We start from the raw sequence: 21,296 nt of genomic DNA, 5'->3' as shown, positions 1-21,296 counted from the left end.
AGCGTCTGCAGCTCACCTGGGGGGCTTGCCAGCCTGCAGTTATCCTGACCAGCTCGCTAGCGTGACCACTCCTGCAAATGTCACACAATGCAGTGGTGGTGTCCCCAGTCCTCTGTGACTAACACAGAAACTTACAAATACAAAAACTGCCCCTGAATGCACACACATGCAGGCACACGTGCACACACACGCATGTACACACACTTATCCTTCCCAGTCAGGTATGAGCTCGTCCACACAAGTCCGTGGCCAGAAAACCAAGGCCTCAAGAACTACCTTCACTTTCCCTTCTGCCAGCACTAAACAATAATATTCGATCTTGGGCGGTTAGATGCTATATGCTCAATTAAAACTATTATAAATTTCAAAATATATTATACACTTCCCACAGGCAAAGGCCATAAAATAGCCTTTGTTTTGGACTCAGATTTAAGAGACCAGGATTCTGGCCTCAGTTCTGCCCCCAGATGAGTCATCGAGTCCTGGATAAATTACTGAACTTCTGTGGAACAGGTTCCTCCTCCTCTTTTTTTTTTTTTTTTTTTTAATTAATAAGCGTTATTTTTTAGAGAAGCTTCAGGTTACAGCAGTACTGAGCAGAAAGCACAGAGTTCCCCCCACACACAACCCTCCCACCGCACATGTCGCACCACAGTGTGCATTGTTACAGTCGAGGGATTCACACTCCACATCACCGCCACCCCAAGTCCTCGGTGTGCACCGGGGCTCACTCTGGGTGGTGACCTTCATGAACTTGGCAAATGTATGGAGACATGCATCCACCATTATGTGTCTTGCGGAGTCCTTTGGCTCCCCTAAAAGTCCTCTGCACTCTGACCCCAGTGGGATCTCCATCGTTTCTCTTTTTCAGAACCTCATACAGTTGAAAGCACCCCCTGTAGCCTTCCCAGGTGGGCTCTTTCAGTTGGTGACATACACATAGCTTCCTCCATGGCTGGCCATGGCTTGATGGCTCCCCGACGATATTCCATTCCCTGGATGGACCACAGGTTTTTACCCATTCACTTACTTAAGAGTATCTTGGTTGCTTCCATGTTCTGTCAGTTATGAATACAGCTGCTATAAAAATCTGTGTGAAGGTTTTTGTAGGGACATAAGTTTTCAGTTCATTTGGGTAAATAGCAAGAAACGTGCTCCTGTGTGGGGAGACTGGGTTTGGTTTTGTAGGAGACTGCCCGCTGTCTTCCAGAGGACCGTAGCCCTCTGCAGTCCACCAGCCGCGGATGAGAGTTCCTGCCGCTGACGTCCTCCCTGGCCCTTGGTGCCGTGGGTGCTTTGGACTTGGCCTTTCTAACAGTTGTGCAGTGGCATTTCATTTCCCTTTTAATTTGCAGTCTCCCTGTGACGATGAGCATCTTACTTTCTTCTGTGCTTCCTTTCCTTCTGGGCTGCTTCTCTGGTGACCATGTCTGCCCCAGTCTTGGTCCATTTTTAACTGGGTCGTTTGTTTTCTTGCTGTTGCGTTTTAAGAGCTCTTTGTATATTTTGGATAATAGATCTTTATTCGATGTGTCTTTTGCAAATATTTTCTCCCAATCTGTGTCCTTGATATCTGTGACTCTGTCTTTTGCAGAGCAGTTTTTAATTTTTTTTAAGAGAGAGAGAGAGAGAATTTTAATATTTATTTTTCAGTTTTCAGCGGACACAACATCTTTGTTTGTATGTGGTGCTGAGGATCGAACCCGGGCCGCACGCATGCCAGGCGAGCGCGCTACCGCTTGAGCCACATCCCCAGCCCCCAGTTTTTAATTTTAATGAACTCTGGTTTACTAATTGTTTCTCTCATGGCTCATGCTGCCTTCTAGCTAAAAAGCCATCTCCGTCACCAAGCTCTTCTCCATGTTCTCCTGTGCCATCTGTCTTGCTTTTCTGTTACAGTTTTGCATTGTACGTTAGATCAATGACAGATTTTGAGTTAGTTTTTGTGAGGCCTGTGCTTTTTTTATTTGAATATGAAAGTCCAATTGTTCCAGCACCATTTATTGAAAAGACTTTGTTCTTTTGTCAAAAATAAGCATCTTCTTCTTTAGCCTGCTAATGTGAATTATGGTGACGGGTTTTTGGAATGTTGAACCCGGACCTGTTCACCTGGGATAAGTTCCAGTTGATGGTGGTATACAATTCCTTTTACACAGCGTCAGATTGAATTTGTGAATGTTTAGTTGAGGATTTTTCAACTGCACTCATGAAAGAAAGTGTTCTCTTTTCTCGTAATGTCTTTGTCTGGTTTCGGTATTACGTGACACTGGACGCCTAGAATGAGTCGAGAAGTGTTCCCTCTGTCCTACCTTCTGAAAGTGATCGTAGAGAATTAGTATAATTTCTTCCTTAAATGTCTAGTAGAATTCAGCAGTGAAGCCATCTGAACCTGGCGCTTTCTGTTTGTGAAGGTTATTAATCATTTATTAAGTTCTTTAATAAATATAGATCTGTTTGGATTTTCCATTTCTTCTTGGGCAAGTTTGGCAGATTGTATCCTTCAAGGGGTCGTCCATCTCATCTCTGCCATCTAATTTGTGGTCAAGGAGCTGTTCATAACATTCAGTCTATTTTTAACAGCCATGGGATCCATACTGATGTCTCCTCCTTCATTTCTGATAACAGTAATTCATGTTCTCTCTTTTTTCTCAGCCTCGGCAGAGGCCTATTGATTTATTAATCTTTTCAAAGAACCAACTTTTGCTTCCATTGATTTTTAATGGGTGTCCTATTTTCAATGTCATGTTCTGTTTCTTATTATCTACTTAACTGTGGATTTAATTTGCTCTTCTTTTTCTACTTTCCTAAGGTGCAAGTTTAGATGATTGGCTTCCCATCTTCTTTCTAATGGATGCACTCAATTCTGTAAGTTTCCCTGTGAGGAGGACAGTATTCACTTTATCCCACATATTGTAATTAGTTATGTTTTCATCTTTATTTAGTTCAAGAAAATTTGAAGTGTCTCTTGAATTTTCACCAACCTGTATTTAGAAGTGTGTGTTTAATCTCCAAGTATTTGGGGATTTTTAGCTTAATTCTACTGTGATACTAAAGCAGACATTGTAGGATTTGGGGACATGTAAATGTGTTAAGATGTGTTTTGTGGCTTGGAATATAGTCCACCTTTATGAATGTCTCATGTGAGCTTCAGAAGAGTATCTAACCTGGTATTATTATCTCCTTGTCTTCTTCAGCAAACACTGGCACCCCACATTCTCTGCTTTGGTCATTCTAACACTAGTTCCCCCTATACCACCATCAGTTCAAGTCTACACCACTTCCACACTAAATGGCTCCAGACAGATTGGCTTTTATGCCTTATCATTTTTTTAGTCATTTCCCTGATTCCTCTGCTAGAAGCAATAAAATTCAGCTACCGACTACACACTTTTCTCCAGCAGCCCCTCAACAACTGTGTTTTTCTCCCCTCTGCTCTACCCCACCTCTAAACCTGCCAGCACATCGGTCAGTGCTGAGGTAGATGGATGAGGCACTACTGGACAAGCACAGTAGTCTCCCCCACAGTGAACGCTGCCCCGCAGCGGTCAGCATCACTGATGAAAAGTCAGTGTGCGGCTGCATCTCCAGGCTCATCAGCTTCAGTGGGTTGCTGGCAAATGGCTTTTAACCCAAATCTAGCTCTGCCCTCCCTGAAACCTGCATCTAGGGCCCCAGGCAAAGCACTTCAATACTAAACCAAACAGAACATAATTAAGAGGGCAAAAAGTTTCCACCATGATATTTTAATCCAACCACTTCTTTTCAGCTGTGTCATTCTTTTCTGCTTTTTTAAAAAATCATCTGTCAACACCAGAAAGCAGTGGACACTTCCCCCTATTAATTGAAAGATAATTGAATTTATCTTTCCAAATAAAGCAGCAGAATACAAAGGCCTGACATGTTTGCCACAGCCTAGCAAAATATGAGGTTGTTCTGTGAGATGTTTCTGAAGATGGAAAGAAAATTATTCTGGACAGCTTTCTAGCTCCAAAGTCCACAGCAATGCCAGTTTCTACAGTCCTGATTCTACCGTTATTCTAAATCTGTGAAACAGGGGATAAGACTGAAACTGGTTTGGAGGTCGTACGTCTGTAGACATTCAGGCTCCTATTGACCTGGAAGTTCTCACTCTGACCATCTCACAGAACCACCAAAGCAACAGCGAGCAGCCCTCAGAACGGGGTCACCACTGGGTGCCATTGAGGTGCCCACTGGGCGCCAACCCTGGTTCCACTCCTAGAGAATACAATTCTTCTAAAAGCAGGCTGGGCCTAGACACACTTGATCTTCAACCTTGTCCCCAGCAATTTTTCTAAGAACTTGAGTTTTTGATAAAATGCCTACATCCTGCAGAAAAATAAAGCATTTCATCTTGGAGGCAGGTGAAATCTGCCAATGCTGAGAGTAGGCAACGCTTTTATTTTTGTTCTCAGGGATCCCAGCAGCCAATGAAAACTAGACAGTGACAGAACTCCACCCAAACATCCTGAACGGTGTCCAATACTCCCTGTTTTATTGTTCACTTGACGGAATGTTGGCCACAAGCACTTAGAGAAGAGTATACAGTGGGTGAAGGCCCAGTTTCTATGAAGACGCTCAGAAACAGTAACAACTCAAACAAACCTTCAACCCACAACTCCAGCTCTTCCCATGTGACAACACTGCCAAGTGTACAGAGCCACACAAAACCCTGTGACCAAACACCGATGTCCACTTAGACATGGAGAAACAGAGGCCAGATTTAGGAATCAGACAACCTACTAGAGGGGGGCAGGAGGAACGAATGTACTAGAATTTAAAGAAAGCAGACTGGCTTCTGTGCACACGGTAAGACTTTGTGAGGAAGGAAGAGACAAGTGGCCTGACGGTCCTCAGAGACTGGGCAGGCTTGGGAGACCCAGGGAGGAAGGCAGCTCAGGGTGAGGGGCCAGTGTGGAATGCGTCCCCAGGTGGACACGCACAGGCAAGACCTGGAGAGGGTGCCCAGGCCAGCCTCGACAGCGCGGATGGCTTCCGTAGGATTTGATAAACACATTTGAAAAACTGGTGCTAAAGTGGAAGCTTAGAATCCCAGGTAAGGACCACAGACTAAGGAAGGAATGTCACATGTCACAAGAGCATTTACTAATAAGCCCGAGAGAGTGCCGGAAAGACAGAAAGTCTTTAGCATTGAACAAAAAGAATCATTTTCACTGGACAAAAGCAAAGGTCTTTGACACAACTGTCAGGCCCTCTGAAACGATTCGGCAAACCAGTAAAAGTCATTAGGGGCATTTCAGTAGTGTGAGTGGTAAACTATGTCCAGCAGAATTTTAAGGCAAGAGTGGTCGTAGGAGGGATCTGTAGCCACTGAGATGAGCTTCTGTGAAATAAAGCTTTCTCTGAGCAAAACCAACGATCCTTTAGAGAAAAATAGGAAGATTAAAAAAAAATTAGGAAATGCATTTTCAAAAAATTCTACCAAGGCATCTCACTTTTCCTCATGATAAAGCCACTAAAATTTGCTTCTGAGGTCAATACCACCAACATTTCCACCATGCTTTTTAAAAAGGAAAGCCGGGTGGGGCTCAGGTACTGGCTTGGCTCCTGGCCCCCTTCAGTCTTCTCTAGTTTCCTTTACTCAACTCCAAGTACGTCTGTGCACGGACGATGAGATGAAACATGCTAAATGCGAAAGCACAAATTATGTATTGAGAAATCACTACAATGCCAAATTTTTTTAGAATAAATTATATATATCTATATATATATATAAATATATATCTTTAAGAACTCGCTGTGTTAGGGAAACTGTTTACATATTGAGGTGTTCCTCTTTTTTTGACTGGAACAATAAAAACGAAATTTGATATGGCCTTGGTTTCTTTTTTATGTGTGTGCGTCCAAGTCAGGTGCGGGTGGGAGTGGCTTTCAAAGTGCACACCCTGCTGCAGGGCCACTCAGGATGTCGGTCCTCCCACCCAGATCCCAAGGACAGTGCCATGGGTTTGGAATGGTGTCCCTCTCTTCCTCCCTCCTCTCCTCTGTCTCCCCCACCTGTCCCTCCCCTAGTCTTGCTCCCCACCCACCTCGTGCTTTGCCTGTGGCCAGACTGCAGGCAAGGGTCTGCCCACCCAGGAGGGACCCACTGGAGACCCGTTCCCAGTCTGCACCTTATGAAACTTGAAAAAATGGAAGGAACCTAAGGACTTGCAGAGCGGTTCATCCCACCTGTGTATAACCCTGAGAAGGAGCGTTTAATAGTTCATGATAGACTCCAGCACCCAACTAACGAAGCCCTGGGTGGAAGCTGGGGCTCCAATTCCCGTGTTGCCAGGGCTGGGGTTGCCGTCTCCGAGGCCTGGGCTCCCAACCCTGCCCAGGAAGCCCTGCAGCCAGGGGCTTGGCCACCATCCTTTCTAGGGAGGCCTGAAAGCCAAGCATGATTTCTTTCAGCCTCACAACACCATGGGAGGTAGGAGCTGCCATCAGCCTGTGCCTGGTAAGGCACGGAGGGATGAAGTGACTTACCCAAGGTCACTATGCTAGGATCAGAGCCATGGGATTGGGCTCCTGGGCAGGGGTTCTTCCAAACATACTGACCAGGCCACCGTCAGCTAATTAGGGGAAGCTGGTGAGGGGAGAGGGCACTGGAAACCCACACAGGAAGCCCAAGTGGCCACACCCCAGGGCAGGATCCTCTGTGAACCCAGGAGAGGGAGGAGAAAGGGGCATTGAGGAACGTGGCGTTACCCCCACCCGGCTTCTCACGTCACTTGGAACAGAGCCCAGACGGAAACCAGGTACCCACAAGTGGCAGTCTTCACCATAAGGCCAACATGAGGTGCCAACCCTCGCGTGCCCTGTTCTCAGAGGGCAACAAGGAGGCGCCCAGGAAGGCGGGCCTTGCTGAGACAGTGCACAGAGAAGAGAGAAGGAGCCCAGGAGTGATCCTTGTCCCTCTGCCTTTGGCTTCACTTCCCTTTCCCTGTACGTTCTAGAAAAAGAGAAAATACCCAGCGCTGGGTGTGTCTGGCCTTCCCTTCTGTGGGGCTGTCCTCTGAGGGCTGCGTCTGTCAGCACAGAGCAGGCCACAAGCTTAGGCAGGGCTCCTTCTGGGAGGTGACTGCCCCTCTCTTGGCCACAGATGTCACAGGGTCCCTGCAGGGAGGTGAGACACGGGTCTTTCTGGAGCTCTTCCTTCCAGAGGAGGAGGGCGGGGTGGGCTCCACAGAGACAGCAGCCAGACTCTGTGACCTTGGGCCCTGGTGGCAGGGCAGGCTCTGCCACATACCTGGACCCACTCTCAGCTGACATGGCCCTGGGACAACACGGGCTACGAGACGTTGCCCAGGGGCAGTCGAGGGTAGTGCGGGCTTCATCGGCTCTCTCTGCTCACCAGGGCAGGACCGGGGCCCTCCAGGGCAGGACCAGGGCTCACCAGGACAGGACAGGGGCTTACCCAAGAGCAATACCAGGATCACTCAGGCAGCACCAGGGTTCCCCCAAGGGCAGGAACCCGTGGGTCGGTGTCTGTGGGAGTCTTCCGAGCTAGCTGAGGGTGCTCTTCTGGAGGGACAAGGCAGCACAGTGGCAATGTGTACCTGCTCTGGGCTTCGGAAGCCGTAGCGCCATGTCTGCTGCCTCTTCCTCTTTCTCCTGGGTCTCTTTGGGCAAGTCTCTAACTTCCCTGAGCCTCAGTAGAAAATCTGCCCAGATTTGGAGGGAAAATGAAATCTAGTGAGTAAAAGCTCAGCCAAGCATCTGGACACGCGGCAGTCACCCCGAGGACTTCAGCATAGGTCACACTCCAGCTGGTGCACGGGGACCGCCCTCGCCGCCCCGAAACTGGTTCCCAAGGAGAGAATCTGAGGAGCGTCAGGAGCCGACCCCACGCCCACTGTCTCCTCTCCAGGGAAGGTCCCTTCCACACCTGTCCTTCCACCTTTGTCACCCAGTGAGACCAACTCGAGTCATCCTTAGGTGGGCACCATGGCCCCTGCTCCCTACTGAGCCCCAGCAGGGGAGCCCCCAGCACCACACAGCTCAGAGCTGCCCACCACCTCCGATTCAGAGGCAGCTTCTTTTTGTTTGGGGAGTTGGGGTCATTTTGTTTCATTTCTCCTGGCAGTAAGAGCTTGGGGACATGTCCCCACTGTTCCTAGAATGGGAGGAGGAAGCCAACACCACACCCTGTCTCGCTGACCTTCCCCAGCTCCAAATCATCTCTGACTGAGCCTGTTCCCCTGTGACACCAGGTGCACAGAGGAAAATGACCACTCCTGCACCCCCACGTGCAGGCCACTCTGCGAGGTGCATGCGTGCCCCATGCCCCAGAGTCCCCACTGTGGGCTAGTGGGTGGGCTGGGTCATGCCCCACATCAAGGGCAAGGAAACTGAGGCTCAGAGAGTTCCAAAACTTGCCTTAGGCCTCACTCTATCCACAGCCTCCTGGGGCATCCTCACCAGGAATGTCCAGGCCCCTCCAATGTCTAAAACAAAAATTTCTGGGTGTTCACTGTCTATAAACTAACAGAAATCTCTGAAAGCCTTGAATACGGAGGTGGCAACAATTTATCCATAAAATATCCAGATTAGGAACATTTTTTCCAGTAAATCTGACTGTCAAAATGCCTGTCAATCTCATCTATCCCCTTAAATTAAAAATGTCAGCCTTTATTAGGAGTGAGGGCCCTCTAAGCAGCCACCGACAACTATTTCATTACCACCCTTGGCTGCTTATCATGACCCCTGAGACGAATATCTGGGGCATGACTGACAGCTATCACTTCTTCCCTAACGTTGCTCTCGTGTTAGCTAATGTGGCCCCTAAAATAAGATTATGCATGGTGGGTTTGAACAGCCTGGGCGTCTTACTGAAGTAAGAAGCAACCTTCTGGTTCCTAAAGGAGGGCTCTTCAGAGAGAGAGGAGGCGTCTCTGCAGGGAAGTAGCACAGCTGGCTGGGGTCTGGGCACCCTGGCACTCACCACTTCATCAGAGCCCAATCCAGAGTGCCCCAAGCCCCAGTCCCAGCAGTGTCATGACACGGTGGGACACAACTCACTCCAGAGAAATCTACGCATAAAAGGACACTGACCATGCCCAGCGCCATGCTGGACTGCCACATCAGCATGAGGTTCGAGCAGAGCAAAGCCGCTCGTCCCTGCAACCAGAGGACAAGGAAATCAGAGCCAGGACCGGGGTGCAGGGCTGTCTGCCTCCACTTACCCTCCAAGGCCAGGCTGAGGAGTCTGGGCCTTAACAGTCTTTACGCAGAGCATCGACATCCTCCTGATGCTTCCAGAAGGTTCCTCTCGGGGTGAAGGAGGGGGAAGGTCAGCTGAGGCTAGTCCAACATGGAGACATGGACACAAAGGGGTAGGGACCATGGGTGGGACATGGTCGGACATGATGGGCACAGGAGGCCCCGTGGGAGACTCTGGCCCGCACACGGCCCTTCTGGGATGTGGGAGGGAGACAGCAAGCTGGGCGTCCAGCGGGGACACAGAATGGGGAACAGAGGGACTGGAGGTCAGTTCAGCCCAGGCCAAAGGCTCGCTCACAGCCCTGACTCTTGAGGGCCTTAGCCTGCTGGTTCTGCTAGCTGTCCTTGCCTCAGGGACCTCCCAGGCAAGCCCTGGGCTCCACTTAACTCTAGGAGCGGGTTGCTCACAGTCTCCACAAAGAAAGCCAGGCTTAGGGTGAGACGATGAGATGTGCTCACAGGAGATCCAGGCTCCGAGTCCTCCGCACCCTTAGCTGGCTTCTGTGGCACTGACTTCCCAAGCAGGGCCCAGAGGGTCAGTCCAGGAAGCAGGTGCTGGGAAGGGTTCTATGACAAACTAGCCAAAGACCTTGACCATTATGCAGAGCTAGTTTACAGAACTAAACAAATCCCGCCCCCCCCCACCCCCTGCTTTCCCTGCCAGGCAGTTCAGAGGCAAGGAAATTGTGAACTGAGCCTTGGATTCATTCCTAGTGCCAGGAACAGCCTCAGAAGGAAGCCTTGATGTGGGGCTTCCAGCCTCCGGAGAACTAGAATTTTTTTTGCTGTTTAAGCCATCAGTACTTTTGTTACAGCAGCCTTACAACCTCATATACTCCCTGATCTGGTATATGCTTGTGCATGTTTTCCTTTCTCCTCTTGGAATCCAAGCCCCATGTAAGCAGAGATACAGAGACTTTTATATTTAATTCACTACCATATCCCAAGGGACCAGAATAGTGTCTTGTTTGAAGCAGATGCTCAATAATATTGTGGAATCAATGGACGAACGTGTTTATCTCTCTCTCTGTGGCACCAGCATTATGTCATCCCTCCCCTGACCCACAGAGTGGAGAGGCTGTCCCTGTGGAAGTTTGGACTCTGTCCACTCCAGCGCCTCCAGTGGGGGATTCAGCCCGGGGGTGGACTCCTTCCCTACACTACACCGCTCCTACCATGAGCAACAGGAGCTGGCTCTTGGTTGAACCAGAAACGTGGAAGGGAGGAAGAAGACATGTGCAGACCCACATCACCTACACCAGGCCGGGACACAGCCCTGAACTTGGGAACAGTCATCTCCAAGGTCAGGTGATCAGGACCAAGGTTAGACATCAGGGTAGGGTGAGAGTCCCCACTGCTCAGGTGTGACAACTGCTCTGACTCCCAGGTTTTACACTGGAAGTGCTGAATTTTTACCTGGAATGCTTATGGTTACAATCTGCTCATGGAGACCAGGTGGCGCTGAGTTCAGTGCATATTTATATGAATTAAGAGAGATCTTTGTGATTAAGAATCTGTGGAACACTCTGCCGAGGAATCTGCTCTGTTGCCTTCCTTATTGGGAAATGGAAGCTGCTGTTTCCCCTCTGAGCTTCTGCCTTTGCCTCCCAGCCAGGGTCTGGCCTTGAAGGGCACTCTGGGCCCATCCCTGGGCCGTGTGGGTGGACGGCACCTCTGTTGCAGACACTGGGCTCAAGTGGCCATGGCACCATCCTGTAGTCCTGTCTTTCCCTGTTCTGATTAGGCTCTGCCAGTTGGAAGACAAGAAGCACCATCCCTGAGAGCATCCTGCCAGCTCCAATCGCATTAGCAACAGGCCCACACAGCACAGTCACACCTGGGACACCTGCTTCCTCCCCAGCACCCATTTGAGCCACGGAGCCCTGGGTTGTGTTAAGCTTCACCGGGAAGCACCTGGAAAGGTGGGGTTTTGCCCAGGTCCTGTGTCTGCACAGGCTGAGTGGGAAACACAGCCCAGGTTTGTTTTGTTTTGTTTTGTTTTTTGGGGGGAGTGCCGGGGATTGAACTCAGGGGCACTCGGCCACTGAGCCACCTCCCCAGCCCTATTTTGTAATTTTTTTAATATATTTCTTTTAGTTGTAGTTGGACACAATATCTTTATTTTATTTTTATGTGGTGCTAAGGATCGAACCCAGGTCCTTGCACATGCTAGGCGAGCGCTCTACCACTGAGCCACAACCACAGCCCCAATATTTTGTATTTTATTTAGAGACAGCGTCTTACTGAGTTGCTTAGTGCCTCTCCATTGCTGAGGCTGGCTCTGAGTTCGGGATCCTCCTGCCTCAACCTCCTGAGCCGCTGGGATTACAGGCGTGTACCACTGCACCTGTCAAAGCCCAGGTTTGAGGCACCAGCAGCCCTGGCTCAGGCCCCCTGTGTCAGAATCTGCGGTTCTAGTGAGCTCTGCACTGGGCATCTGCTCCCACTGGGGTAAGCGGGGGCTCCCCAGCACAGTCCCGGGCCCCTGTGTTGTCCTGGTTACTAGTAACTTAGACCCCAGCGGCAGCTTGGACTGAGAGATGATACGCGGGTGGAATAGTAAGTGATGATGATTGTCATTGTCACTTTATTTTGGGGTGAGTAAAATGGGCCCTAAAACATTGTACAGGTAAGTGCAAATTGGGGGGTTCCCCAAAGAAAAGTCATAAGAGCCCTTGTCCTGAGAGTCAGCCCAGGACAGGAAGGAGGCAGGGCCTGTGGCCAAATCCTCCCTACTTTTTCAATAGATGATAGATTAGATAGACAGACAGACAGTCAGATAGACAGACTGATACCCCTTCCTTCTCTGCCTTTCCACTCTTTTCTTTCTCCCTGTTCTCTCCGACTCTCTCTCATTCTCTTCCCCCTCCTTTCCTCCTCCTGCTCTCTGCATCGCTCTCCTCTCCCCCTACCCCTCCCCACCCACCCCATCCCCTCTCCCTCACCTCTCCCCCTTCCCNCTGAACCAACTGGGGCCCACGTGGGATTGCCTGTGTGTATACATGTTGAGTTTCCCATGTGAGTAGCAGTGGCACCTCCCATCCCTCTCCTCACCTCTCCCCCCTTCCTCCCTGCTCCCTCCTCATCTCCCTCTCCCTCTCTGACCTAGAGGCTCCAGCCTCTGGACAGCCTGTTTTCTGACTGCTGACTCCTGCCAACTGGCCCAATCCAAGTGACTTGGAAATAGCAAAAACCACCTGAGAGGGACACAGGTCCCCGCAGCTTCAGTGTCAGACCCTCCTCCAGGGCCCTCCTGCACCAGCACTTTCCTCCTGTGGAAGGGGACACAGGCGCTGCCCAGGGTGCTTTCAGGGCGGGACAGTTGGGAGTTTAAGAATGTCAGGGCCCAGGGAAAGGCCCAAGGTCTCCAGAGTACATCATAAAGCTTGGCGCCAAAGTCAGGGACCCCATGGGGCAGCAAGCCCTAGGGAGACCCACTGACAGTGAGCAACATGAAGCTGCGTTCTTCCTCCAGCTGGTAAAATGAGCATGAAATGCACAATACAGGCTATCTCTTTACCCAGAGGGAGAATTCTGTCCATAATGCCAAAAACCTTTCTGCCCTTATTTGTTAGGATGACTGACTGACTATATGTCATGGGGCAATGTCTAAGACCCTCTTTGAACTAGGGGAAAAATGTTTTCCCTCCAGAGAAGCCAGGACTTCCTGTCCTGGAGTAGGGAGCATAGGTCACCTCCGAGGGGTGGCAGGTCTGCTGGTCTATAGAAGTGCAAGTCAGAGTTCCGCTTCCCAAACCCCAGCTGCACTCTGTCCTCCAGGGAGGCAAGTGCAGATTATCCCCCTCTAAGAAAGAAAAGTGGGACTAACCGGCAGGTTCTAGCAAGTTCTATTGTGAGGAAGCCAGGTGCTGGAAATTCCTCCCACAGAGCCTGGGGGCTGCTCAGACTGTTTGTAAGGACAGTTGTGGGTACAACTAGGCAATCTGGGCAAAATTAATTGTGGTTGATTTTTTTATAGTGGTACAAAAATTCACTTCACTCTTCCAGAGACATCATCAACTTTTACAACTTGTTGTTGCTGTTGTTGCTCCTTAAATCGTTACGTACCAATGGCCTGTTTTCAATGCCAGCTCTGAGCCAGGTGGGCGCTGGTGATGAGGTTACAGAGGGAGGGAGACCAGGCCGGAGTCGCCCTGACAACTTAGGAGGTGCTCAGCCCCTTGACTGCACTCAGCGTGGACAAAGAGCAGGCCTGAGTCACACTGGATTTAAGAAGGTGCATCAGCCACAAATGGTCTCCAAAACCCAACGGGGAAGATGATTTCATCAAACACCACTCCTCTGAGCTAAGGCGGCCTTCGACATTTTCATGCCAACAAGGGAGTTGAGGCCTCTGTCTAAGCAATTCCATTCAATTCAATGACCATCTCTTGAGTGCCCACCTCAGAGGCCATTATTTCTGATTATTAGGACTTCAGTGGTGAAGAGGATAGATGAAGACATTTTTCCTTTCTAGAGTTACATCCTACTCCAGGAGATGAAATATAACAAATGAGGTAAAGTACATAGTGTATTCAGGTAGTGCCTGTTCGTAGGAGAAGACTTAGGGAAGGAAGGAAGAGAAATGCAGGGGTATACAGTGAATATTTTAACTGACTTCGCTATGGAGGGCCTCAACGGGAGGGTGTCATCTGGATAAGGACCTGGAGGAGAAAACCCAGCAGACAGTAGAAGATAGACATGGTAATGACAATTTTGAAATGGAGGAACAAACAGGTTATCAAGACATAGTGTGACACCAAGCAACTAAAATATTGTGGCATTAGCATAGGAATAGAAAATAAAGCAAAGACACAGAATGAAGATTCAGAAACAGCAAGTGTGGGTTTGTAAAATATGATTTTAAAAGAGCCTTTTTTGGCTGGGCGTGGTGGTGCACACCTGTAATCCCAGCAGCTCGGGAGGCTGAGACAGGAGGATCTCGAGTTCAAAGCCAGCCTCAGCAAAAGTGAGACATAAGCAACTCAATGAGAACCTGTCTCTAAATAAAATACAAAATAGGGCTGAGGATGTGGCTCAGTGGCTGAGTGCCCCAAGATCAATTCCCAGTTACCCCCACCTCAAAAAAAAGCCTTTTTGGGTGGTGGGGGAGTACTGGGGATTTATTCCAGATGTGCTTTACCATTGAGCCACAACCCCAGCTCCTTTTATTTTTTATTTTGACACAACTCCCTAAGTTGCTGAAGTTGGCTTTGAACTTACAAACCTCCTGCCTCAGCCTCTTGCTGGGATTATAGGCATGTGCCACTGAACCTGGCTTAAAAAAAAAAAAAAAAAAAAAACCTTTAAAAGAATAAGAAGGGATGGGGTTGTGGCTCAGTCGTAGAGTGAACATCTGGCATGTGTGAGGCAGTAGGTTCAATCCTCAGCATCACTTAAAAATAAATAAATAAAATAAAAAAGTATTGTGTCCATCTACAATTAAAAAAATATTTAAAATAAAAAAATAAGAAAAAAGAATCACTAAATGGTGAAACAGCAATTGAAGCAATTTATTAAAATTTTTTATTCTCACCTCATTCCATTCACAAAAAGAAATTCTAAAATATAAGAGGGAAAATTATAAAAATATTAACAGATGATATGAGACTATATTTCTGTTCAAAGGCCAGAGCTAATATCATAAAGGAAAAAAAATCTCAGTAAACTAGGGAATACTGGAAAACTTTAACTTTACAGAGAACATTTATAAAACCCTATAGCTGTCATCTTCTTTAATGGTGAGAAACTGGAGGTTTTTTTCCCCTGCAGATCAAGAAACAGAGCAAAGATGAACTCTCATCACTCCTATCCAACATCACATTAGAAATCCTAGCTAATGCAATAAGACAAGAAAAAGAAATAAAATATATGCAAATTTGAAAATGAAGAAATAAAACTGTCTTTATTTACAAATGAAATAATTATCTATAGAAAATCCCAAAAGAATTTTAGAATTATAAATTTTTCAAAAATTAATAATTTTGAAAATTATGAATACAATAAAGTCAAAATATCCAAGGGTAGTTATATACAATTGTCAATCACTCTATTAAATACCAGTTATCAATTATTAGAATTTAAATGTTAATACTATTTATAATATTACAAAAAAATTAAATACTTAAGACACAAATTTAACAAAATATGCACAAGATATATGTCTGAAAAACTACAAAACACTGATGAAATAAGTCAAATAAGATCTGAATAAATGGAAAGATATTACATATTCATGGACTGGAAGACTCGATATTGTTAAGACATCAATTCTTCTGAACATAATCTTTAGATTCAATGCAATTCCAAACAAATCCCAGAAATCCATTTTATAGATACTGAAAAGATAATTCTACATCTTATATAGAAAGAGAAAAGACCTAGAATGATCAACAATTCTATAAAAGAACAAAGTTGAGGCCAGATGCAGTGACAAACACTTATAGTCCCAGCCATTCAGGAAGCTGCAGCAGGAGGATTGCAAGTTCAAGGCCAGTTTGGGCAACTTGGCAACACCTTCTCTCAAACTAAAATAAAAAGCACTGGAGTTATCGCTTGGTGGTAGAGCACTTGGCTGGCATGCCTGAGGTTCTATATTCAAGCCCCAGTACCACAAAAAAAGAAAAGAAAGAACAAAATTGGAGGATTCACACTACCTCATTCAAGACTTGCTATTAAACTACAGCAATCAGGACAACATAGTACTAGCAAAAGAACAGACACATAAATGAATGGAAGAGGAGAAAGCCCAGAGACAGTCACATGCAAATATGGTCAAGTGATCTTTGATAAAGGCAAAAGCAATTCAATAAATAAAATATTATCTTTTCAACAAATGGTACAATTAGACACCCACACACGAAAATATGCACTCCTGCACACGCCTTGCACTTTTCACAAAAGTTGCCTCAAGTGAATCACAGACCTAAATTTTAAATGCAAAGTTATAAAAGTTCTAGGAGAAAATTCTATGTAACCTTGAGCTTAATGATGAGCTTTTTATACAATCTAAATGCATGATCCATTCAAAAATTGGTAAGTTGAGCTTTATTAAAATTAAAACTTCTTGCTCTGCAAAAGACACTATTAAGAGAATGAAAACACAAGTCACAGACTGGGAGAAAATATTTGCCAAACATATATCCAACAAAGTAACTGTATCCAAAATAAATAAGAAACACTTAAAACTGCATCAAGAAAATGAACAGCCCAAAATAAAAATGGCCAAATGTTCTGAACAGATAGTTCATCTAAGAACATATATAAAACACAATTATACATATAAAAAGGTTTTCAACATCATTTGTCATTAGGGAAACAAAATTAAAATAATGAGTTACCACTATACACATATAAGAATGGCTAGCATCTGAAGAAATAAAAATACCAATTGCTGACAAGAGTTTACGGCAACAAGAATTCTCATTCATTGCTGTTGGGAATTAAAATGATACAGTTTGGAAATTTCTTGTAAAGTCAAAGAATAAAATGTTGATGAATTTAAAAACAAGAATAGTGGATATTAATTCAACTACATCAACAAGCACTTTAAACACAAATAATCTAATACATCAATTAAAAGACTAAGATTACTTTTACAAGAGTTAATTCTACATGTTACCTACAAGAAACCCATTTGAAATAGAAAGACTCAGATAGGTTAAAGGAAAAGGACAGAAGAAAAATTAATCATGCTAACTTAGCACTAATCAAATTGCTAATTTGTTAACAAAATGATGTAAGCCAGCAGTCAAGGGAAATACTTCATAGACTTATAAAGCTATAATTCTATATCAGAGATTATATCCTTCAAAACAAAAATGCACATTTCCAGACAAACAGAAGAAACAACATCACCAATAGCCTTTCACTAAAAAATGTCAATGAAAGTTCCAGTTGAAGAAAAAAGAAATACATGCTTATTAAAAAAATAGATCCAAGCCAGGCACAGTGGTGCGCACCTGTAATCCCAGTGGCTCAAGAAGCTAAGGCAGGAGGATCACAGGTTCAAAACAAGCCTCAGCAATTTAGCAAGGCCCTAAGCAACTAAGTGAGAACCTGTCTCTAAACAAAATAAATAAATTAAAAGGGCTAGAAATGTGGCTCAGTGGTTAAGTGCCCCTGAGTTCAATTCCCAGTATAAAAAAAAAAAATAGATCTACATAAAGGAATAAGGATCAACAGAAATGGTAGATATGTGGGTAAATATGAAAGTTTTTCTCATTTTTAAAAATATCTTTAAAAAAATAAACCAAAGATACTAATAATTGGTTATGGAGTATGTAGTATATATAGAAATGAAATAAATTATAACAATAGCAGAAAAGATGGAGGGAGTTTTCTTTATGTGAAGTCTTGCTGTATTAGTCAGCTTTAATTGCTGTGACAAAATACCTGAGAAAAAGAACGTAAAAGGAGGAAAGATTTGGCTTATGGTTTCAGAGTTTTCATATATATCTCAAAGAGGACTTTAATAAGTTAAATGTGCTGCATAGTATAAACCCAAGAACAACCACTAAAACAGAAAAAAAAAAAAACAATATACTGGCTAGTAAGGCAGCAGAAAAGATAAAATGAAATCCTTTTTAAACATTTTAGAATGACAGAACCCACTCAGATCAATAATTATATTAAATATAAATGGTCTAAATATTCCAATAAAGGCAGCAGTTATCAAAGTAGATGAAATAAGCAGAACCCAACTATATTCTGTCCATAAAAAAGCAGTTTAAATACAAAGATACAAACTGGCAAAGGATCACAAAAGAAAAAAAAAGTTAACTGATGATGTGCCCCCAATGCCAGCCAGTTGGGGTATTCTGGATGACACCACTGTCACCCAGGCTGGGGGCCAGACAGACACATGGCCCTCTGTGACTGTTTGTAAGAACCCCGACTCCGACCTGGTTCCTTTACACCTCGTATTTGTTCTGTTATGGGATGCATTTTTATTCACCCAAAGTCCTATGTGAAGTCCTAACCTCAGTACCTCAGAATGTGGCTGTGTTGAGAGATGGGACTTCAAAGAGGAACTCAGATTAAGGCCACCTGGGCGGGCCCTAATCCAATCTGATTGGCTTCTTTATAGGAAGAGATTGAGACGCAGGGGAGATGAGGATCTTCTGCAGGCCATGGAGGGAGGCCACAGGGGTTATGAACCAGGAAGTGGATTACAGCTTGGTCCTTCATGGAACAGCCTTGACTGCCCTTGAGGAGTCACCTTGACCTTGGACTTCCAGCCTCCAAGCTGTGAGGGAGTAAGCCTCAGTTGAACACCACCATGTCCTTCCAGGTTGAATAAATGACTTCCTCAGGGCCTGAGTCAAGCAGCTGTATAAGGAGGTGACACGGAGAGCCAAGGGGGGCCCTGGAGTGAGAAGAGCAGGAGCTAGGGCCCAGGGTGCCTCTTGCCAGCCGGACCTGATTCCACTCCCTCAATCTCCTTTTCCCTGCAAGCAAAACAAGAATGACAGCTGGGTGCTGTCATACCCCGGCAGCCGCCACCTGAGCTCCAGACATTCGCTTGCTGAGGCCCCGTGGCTCATCCGCAGGCGCTGCTCCAGGTGGGGAGACCCTGTGACAGAGTCTGTGTGGCCTTCCCTTCGTCGGACTGGCCTGGGCAGGCTGGCTCCAGTCGGTCTCCACTCTCAGCCTCTTGTGCATCTGCAGGGTCCTGCTGGGCCACAAGGAGGGTGGGCCCTGGGTCAGCAGCACCAAGAGAAACTGGGGGTTTTTGCGATTGAATCCTCAGCCCCCTGGTGGACGAGGTCACTGATCAGAAACTCTGGAGGTCTACAGAAGCAGCCCAGAAATCGGCATTGAACAAGGTCTCCGGGTCACTGGAGCCTGCTGACGTTTGAGAAGCACTGACCTTAATGGTCTCCAAGGCTTTGTTCCAACTAAGGAGGGGACGAGGCAAAGCGTCAGCGAGGCAGGAGATGGAACAGGTGAGCAGGGGGAGAAACAGGGACCTGGGGACGCAGTTCTTAGTAGGTGTATGCACCCCCTGTGTGGCCCTGTGGAGGAGGAGGGAACGTTAGGAGGAGGAGGCTGAGTAGGTCACAGGGGCTCCAGCCTCCCACCTCAGGCTCATGGGAGCAGGTTGATACCAAGACAGTGGGTTGTTTTAAAGAAGGCCACCCCACCTGCTTAGCCCCTTCCACATATGGCCACTCCCTGGTCTGCATCTCCACCATGTTGAAACACAGCCAAGGGACCCTCACCAGGACACCAGTGCTATGAAGTTTGGCCCCTCCAGCTGACATTGTGAGCCAAATAAACCTCTTTTCCTTACAAAGCATCCAGCCTCAGGTAGTTTGTTACAGCAAACAAACTGGTGTCTGCCCTGATGTGGTTGTTCTGTTCCAAAAAAAGACAAACAAATTTCCTAGACAAGCAGAAGTCTGTGAGACCAGCCAGGGACAGAATAGGCCAGAATACAGGAGCCAAGCACCAGAGAAAGCCCGCAGCCAGAGAAACCTCACCCTCCCCACAGCCTTGCTCCATGCTGCTTTCGTTGACCCTCGTCAGTCCAGGATAAGGGCTCCTTGTCACACAATGGGAGAAAGTGGCAGAAACCCCGAGGGGGAGATTCACCAACACCACTTCCAGGATGAAGGTACCAGTGTTCACCACCCAGAAGGGCCCAGTGGAGAGACATCACGAAAAGGGAAAAACATGCTCCCAAAGAGAAACAAGCAGGGGCCCAGAGGAGGGATGACGGCACCCTGGGAGGGTCCCAGCCCTGGGACGTCCCGTGTAGGGGAAGGACACACGCGTGGGAAGGTGCTAGGTTTCAACACAATTCGAGCGTGTCCCTGCAGGGTTCGTGTGCTGAAGCTTGGTGCCCAGTGTGGCCATGTTGGGATGTGGCCGAGCCCTCAGAGGGGAGCCTGTGGGAGGTGTTGGGTCCCTGGGTGCCCTGCCCTCAGAAGGGATGAAGTGGATCCTGCAGGAGTGGGTTGTTAGGAAGGAGCAAGACTGGACTGTCCCTGCACTCTGGCTCCTGGTCCACAAATCCGTCTTGAGTGGACTCCTGTCTTGGATGCCATCTGCCATGAGGCACTCACCAGAAGCCATAAATTTCAGATTTTCAGCCTCCAAAATACTGAACTAAATAAACCTCTTCCCTTTATACATTATCCAGCTTCAGGTATTTTGTCATAGCAACAAAACCAGACCAATGCAGAAGTCAGTGTTCCGTGAGAGGAATGTTGACCCCAAGAGACAGAAAGTGGGGTTCTAACAGATGAAATCTCCCACCTTCTCCCCTGGAAAAGCAACAAGTCTGTCCATACAGCCTCCCTGGAGGCTTCCACAGGACCAGGCAGCCAACCATCTTTCTGGAGAGCTGGGGCAGGTCAGAAACTCACCCATCCCCACATTTGCTTGCTTCCTGCCCTGCCTCATCCCCTGGTCTTCTGCTCTGGTCCCTTGGAATTTCCACGCGCACACTCACCAATAACGTGGTAGCTGATCACGTCTGTTCTTCCCTTCTAAAACGGTATGTCAAGTTCACATATAAAGTTTATATTCCATTCTGCTGTGTAAAGTGTCCAGATCAAAAACTCGCCCCCCTCCCCCGCCGTGTGAAAGGGACTTGGTGTTCCAGGAGGGGAGGGCCCAGGAGGGAGGGCACAGGCTCTGGAGCAGGGGCAGGCTGGGGGACAAGGCCAGCGGGCAGCGGGGCAAAGCCACAGCGAGCGGCAGGTCTCGGGCACGTGCTGGAGTCACACGGGCTGCAAACAGGGAAACTGTCAGGACTGACTTTCCCAGAAAAGCCAAGACGCCGAGCCCCAAAGGGGTTCACTGAGAAAACGGCCGACTCTCAGCAGGGACCCTGAACTTGGCAGCACCTTGTCCTGCTGTCACCTCCTCTTCCATCTCATGGCAGCGGCAGAGTCAGAAGCCTGCAGCACCGGAGGGAAGGGGCCAGAGGACCCCCCAGGCCCACTTCCGGAGGCCGCCACCACGACTTGTCCTGGAGGTCCCAGAAACTTCCAGGGGCCACTCATGACAACAGCACAGACCCTGCCCTTCCCCCCCCCCCC

The sequence above is a fragment of the Marmota marmota genome, unplaced genomic scaffold, assembly GCF_001458135.2.
Source record: "Marmota marmota marmota unplaced genomic scaffold, marMar, whole genome shotgun sequence".
NCBI lineage: Eukaryota > Metazoa > Chordata > Mammalia > Rodentia > Sciuridae > Marmota > Marmota marmota.
This window is presented reverse-complemented; position numbering follows the sequence as displayed.